Source organism: Apium graveolens, chromosome 10 (assembly GCF_009905375.1).
Source record: "Apium graveolens cultivar Ventura chromosome 10, ASM990537v1, whole genome shotgun sequence".
Taxonomy (NCBI): Eukaryota; Viridiplantae; Streptophyta; class Magnoliopsida; order Apiales; family Apiaceae; genus Apium; species Apium graveolens.
In genome coordinates this window covers 7,268,264-7,274,433 of record NC_133656.1, presented here as the reverse complement: position 1 = coordinate 7,274,433, position 6,170 = coordinate 7,268,264, and the positions used below count along the sequence as shown (strand labels likewise).

The 6,170-nt window shown below is 35.3% G+C and overlaps 1 non-coding gene across 1 annotated transcript; it reads right to left on the bottom strand.

Annotated features, from left to right (window-relative positions):
- Positions 1-5,568: 5,568 nt before the first annotated feature.
- LOC141694951 (small nucleolar RNA R71) lies at positions 5,569-5,675 on the bottom strand. The gene has a single exon (XR_012564229.1). It is a non-coding gene; the product is annotated as a small nucleolar RNA R71 (small nucleolar RNA).
- Between the last annotated feature and the right edge of the window lie 495 nt (positions 5,676-6,170).

Genomic DNA, 6,170 nt, shown 5'->3' with positions numbered 1-6,170 from the left:
TTTTTCCAATTGGCATGTAAATTCAGACATATATTGCTCCTGACTCTATAAATTTTATATATCTTGAATTATATTTTTAAATATATTTTATTTTAGGTTGTTTATCTATCTTTTATGATTTTGCATGATACAGGGAGTTTTCGATTGGATCTAAATCACAAGGCTGCTTTTAATTAGATCATGTTATGACTTACAATAATGGCTTGATAGTCATGGTAAAATAGGAAAACTATTAAAAAGTTTAATTGAAATTCGTCTTTTCAATTATCCAACTAGAGCTCTAATAATATATTTTTTTCCTCCGCAAAAGCTTAGGGGCACTGGAAAAGTGGTGAAATGTGCTTTTGTAGATGAAAACTGTTAAAAAGTTTAATTTAAACTAGTCTCCTAAATTGTTCAACTAGAGCTGTAACAATATATTTTTTTCTGCGCAAACGTTTTGGGGTAAAATGGTGAAATGTGCTTTCGTAGATGATATTATGCCTGAATCTAACATATATTGCAATGCACCTTTAATAACCATATGCTCAATATTGTCTCTACAGCTTAATCAACCACAAATTTTCTCATATTTCCTTTTAAGTGTTCAATTTGTTTTTAGTCTACTAAGAAAAATTTATACTTGGCACCATTTTTATTAGAATTTATGCACTATTTATAATTAAGCAAAACATAACAATATACTCTTTAATGTTTCAATTTTTATATAATTTTGACCATTTAAAAAATAATGTTCTATAAATTGTTAATACTTAAAATTGTCTCAAAAAAATTCAATTCTCGTATCCTATAAATTCAAATGTCTATCACTTTAAATATGTCAAAAAAGTAATTATTAATATTTAAAATTAAAAGACTTTATGAAAATGATTTTAAATAAAAAATTAATATAAAAAATAATTTAAAACAAATAATAAATAATCTAAGATTATTATTATTGAGAGTGTTGCCAGTTAAAATTTCTATCATAAAACATTTAGACCTTGTATATTTTAATTTTATAGACAAATGAACAAATTATTTTCATAAAAATTAATATAATAACATTATATAAATGGGAAAAGCTGCATAACCCTATTTTTTATTTGGAAAACAATAATATTAATCAAACAAACTAGGTAGCCCCCATATTATTGGCTATAAGCTAGTAAAAATAACAACAAAAACAAGGATTCTGTGTAGTTTAAAAAATATATCGATTTGGATAAAATATTACAATGAGTACATGTACCTCTATAAGTATAATCAAGTGATTTACAATTGGTGGGTATGTTTCTACCGGCCGACTAGATTTAATGAGTTGTGGAAACTTGCAGAAACTGGAGTTGGACAAGGCAACAACATATGTCAAAAATATCATCTAAAGGAGCATGGTCACCGGTTTCTTCATCCTTGTGTGAATAATCTACTCAAAAGATTTGCTCTTGAACATGTTACTCCTAAGGCTACACCTATCAGTACTTCAGTTAAGGTCACTAAAGATAAACATGGTACACCTGTAGATGTCACTAAATTTCGAGGTATGATCAGATCACTTTTATATTTAACTACCTCTCATCCAGACATTATGTATAGTGTATGCTTGTGTGCTCATTTTCAGTCTCAACCTAAAAAAGCTCATTTGAATGCCGTTAAACGTATTTTTTAGTATTTAAAAGGTAAAAGTGACTTGGGATTATTTTATCCAAGCTCCTCTTCCTTTGATTTAATCGAGTTTTCAGATGCTGACTATGCATGGTGATAGGTTGATAGAAAAAGAACAAGTGGTGCTTGTGAATTTTTAGGTAATTGTTTGGTTGCATGGCATAATAAAAAGCAAACATGTGTAGCTATTTTTAATGCAGAAGGAGAATACATAGTAGCTGGTAATTGCTGTGCTCAGATATTGTGGATGCAGCAAACATTGCAGGATTTTGGTATTTCTTACTCAAATATTCCTATTTATTGTGATAATACCTCTACAATTAATATCTCTAAAAATCCTGTCATGCATTCACGTACTAAGCCTATTGATGTTCGTCTCCATTTTCTACGAGATAATTTTCTAAGGGAAATATTGAGCTTATTTATATATCTACCGAGAAACAGCGTGCAGACATTTTTACTAAACCGTTGACTGAGGTTCGTTTTTGTTTAATGCGTCGCCAATTAGGTATGTGTTCTTTGTGATAGTTATGTGATTTTATTTCTTATAATAATTATATGTATTGTTGTTCCCGTGCTCTGTTTATTTAATTTTCTTTCTTTATATTTTTCTTGTGTTTGGGAATGTTATCTGATTGTATGTTTTTATCTTTTATTTTATTTTGATATGGTTTACCGCGTGGCATTTTTCTGTATGTTATATCTATTTATTATTTTTTTTATTGTTGTGTGTTTCACCGTTTTATATGCAAAGAGATTGTGAATATCTCTTGACATGACTTATCACTTCCTACCTCCTCGTTTGTCATGCATGTCTTTTGATTTATGTACATCTCCTCTCAATCTGATTCACTCTTCACTTCTATTCACCTTCCACTTCTTTATCTTCTCTCCTTTATATACTTCTCTCTCACATCTTTTCATTTTATTAATTCTAATCTCACTTTTTCTAAAAAGCTTTAACCATTTTTCTCTCAACCCTTCACTTTCACTCTCAAATGGCTCGCCAAAACACCCACAACACACGATAATGCTCTTTCGCTCACCAAACCCCAAACACTGGTGCCTCTGGTTCCAAACATCGTCGACTGGGAAAGTTTGAATCTGAAGTCTCTAATGGTGCTTCACACGAGTCATCTCCGGTACATGCAAAGCCTAGTGGTTCAAAGATTTTATCCAAATCTATTTTGAAGGAGCGGTTATGCGATTTAGAAATCCTCAATCGAATTGGAGTATCTCAACTTTTTGAATCTGTCGGCTGTGTTTCTTTGTTGTCGCTTCCTGAAGTCATTTACCTAGACCTGGTCAAGGAATTTTATGTTATTTTTTGGATTTTGCAAGAAAACATTGTGTTCTCGGAAGTCCAAGGAAGTCCAATCTACTTCAAGGCTGATTTGCTCTCTCACCTCACCGGTGTTTCAGACAAAGGTCTGTGTGCCTTCACTTCCTATCAAGCGTTCGATGATATTCCTGGTCTCCAGTATGAAGAACAGCTCAAAGCAATTCTTGGTGACAATTTTATCTATGTCTCAGTTAAACCACTGATATCTGACTTGACCCCTATTTTTTATCATTGTTTTGTTTATTTTATTCAAATGTCCTCCCTAGAAAAAGTGGTCGTTATAGGGTTGTGTTTCAAGATTCCGTGTTGTAGTCTGTTTTTGTTAAGAAAATCCCTTGCGATATTGCCTCCTTGATAATCCATAATATGAGTCACTGTGTCAATCATGATTCCATGCATCTTCCCTACCATGTTCTTTTATCGAAGCTTTTTGAATATTTTCGTTTGTTGAACCTGATAAGTGGCATTTTATACCACTTAGAACGTCTTAAAATGGCTTAAATTGGTGTCTTGAAATCAAGTATTTTGTGTATTTGATGCGTTTTTCTAGTGTTTATGCATTTCAGGGTATTAGTTACATTTCGGGGGAGGAATCATCAAGAATAAGCCTTGGCATGTGTTCACCATTGCGAGAGGAAATGAATGGGCAGATTACGGCGAAGAAACGGAGCAAGCTTAGAATTTTTCCAGTAGGGTCCTGCGCGCCCGCGCAGCAATGCTGAGCGGCCGCGCAGCAGCCTGCGCGCCCACGCAGATATGCTGAGCGGCCGCGCAGGGTCGGGAAAAAATAAAAATTATTTTAGACTTCTACTTCTGTTTGGCTTCCAACTTCTATGTAATCTGAGTTTTATGGGACTATTATATAGGCAGATTTGAGACGTTTTCATAGAGAGTATTAAGGAGATTATGTTTTAGATTGTGTTTTACGCAAGAAGCAAAGAAGATAAGGAAGAAGACCGATTTAGCACACCGCAACGAAGAGGAAGCATATATTCTTGTGATTCTTGTTTCGTTGTAACGTTGGATGCTAGTTTTCTTGCTTTGACTTATTTACTCTTGTGACGTACTCGGTTTTAATATAATTAGTGTAGTTATTATTTTCTTGTGTTGTTTGTCATGATTTCATATGAACCCATGATGGCGATAAGTTCTATTATGGGCTAATCGTGATCATGGGGTTACAACGGATTTATTATGGAATTCTTTAGTTAATTGTTTAATACTTTAGTGTGTGATGATTGCATGATATCTAGTATTGGTTGTGCGTATTCGTCTTATGTGCGTCGCGAACATATAAGATAGGGTGTTAATCTCTTGTGAAGCGACGGTGGATCTTGAGATTTAGAACTTGCCATGCTAGCATAGGTTCATGTACATTGAGCATGATTAGTGGGTAACTCTAACAGTTTTATTTGCCCTATGTAATCAAAAGAAATAACTTGTGCTTAAATCGTTGTGTTGTCAATTTCTGTAGACATATAGGAACTCAACATAATTGATGACTATTCAACTTCTATCTTAATTGTGGATGTTTGGTAGAATGGTATTAGTACAATGAAAGTTGGCTTTTATCAGTTTCGTGTTATTCGATTAATATCATCACTGTCACATGCTAAAGGTAATAACAATGGCTATAGAAGGAAGTAATAATGAAGTTGTGATCTCATGAGTGTTTTATTATTGATAATTTGAAGTGTTAGTTAAGTGGTTAATTAAGTAGTTAATTATAGTTAATATTTGATCAACAATTTTAAGTGTTATTATCTTAACATTGAGAAGTAATCATACATTGGTGAGTGAGTTTAATTAGACAATAAATTAGTCTGAGTCTCTGAGGGAACGAACTAGAAAGTATTTTATATTACTTGCGAACGCGTATACTTGCGTGAATATTAGCGCGTGTTTTCGCCCTAACAAGTTTTTGGCGCCGCTGCCGGGGACTCGGCGTATTTGTTTAGTTTATGTGCTTACCATCATTGGTCATTAGGACTCAGTGATTAGGACGTAGTAGTTACTTACTCTTTTCGGTTGTGTTTCAGGTACTTTAGCAAGCGTTTATGCAAACTCGTTCTCGTGCTCGCAAGAGGACTTTAGATACAGCTGAGGAGACAGACGAAGTTCTTGATATTCCGAAGAAGTTAGATTTTGAGGATTCGGATTCAGGAACTGAGCAGAAAGAACCAGTAAACATGGGAGATCGTATTGTTCAAGCTGATCCAGCTCTTATGAATTTTTCTCGGCCTAAAATTGATGATATTCAGTCAAGCATCCTTCATCCGGCTATTCAAGCTAACACCTTTGAAATCAAGTCGGGCACTATTCAGATGGTGCAGAATTCTGTTTCTTTTGGAGGAGCGGCAACTGAAGACCCCAACGTGCACATAAGAAATTTTGTCGAGATCTGCAGCACTTTTAAGTATAATGGCGTGACTGATGAGGCTATCAAGTTGAGGCTTTTCCCATTCTCACTGAGGGATAAGGCTAAAGACTGGTTACATTCTGAACCAGCTGGGTCCATCACTACGTGGCAAGATCTTGCGCAAAAGTTTCTGGTGAAGTTTTATCCAATGGCAAAGACTGCTGCTATGAGAAGTGCTCTTACTCAGTTTGCGCAGCAACCTACAGAATCTATGTGCGAGGCTTGGGAACGCTACAAGGAAATGTTGAGAAAATGTCCACATCATGGAATGCCGGATTGGATGGTGATCACTGGTTTCTATAATGGTTTGGGGGCCCAATCTCGGCCCATGCTCGATGCAGCAGCTGGAGGCGCCTTATGGGCTAAAAGCTATACTGAGGCGTATAATCTTATAGAGACGATGGCTGCAAATGAGCATCAAAACCCAACTCAGAGGATGACGTCAGGCAAGGTAGCAGGTATTCTGGAAGTTGATGCAGCCACCGCTATTGCAGCCCAGCTCCAAGCGCTATCAATGAAGGTCGATTCTCTGGCTACGTATGGAGTTAATCAAACAGCTATGGTTTGTGAGCTTTGTACAGGTTCTCATGCTACGGATCAGTGTTCTCTTGTCAACGAATCTGTTCAGTATGTGAATAATTATCAGCGACAACAGCAGCCTGTGCCAGCGACCTATCATCCTAATAACAGAAATCATCCAAATTTCAGCTGGGGGAATAATCAGAATGCGATTCAGCCAACATATCAGCAAGGAGTCAGTAAACA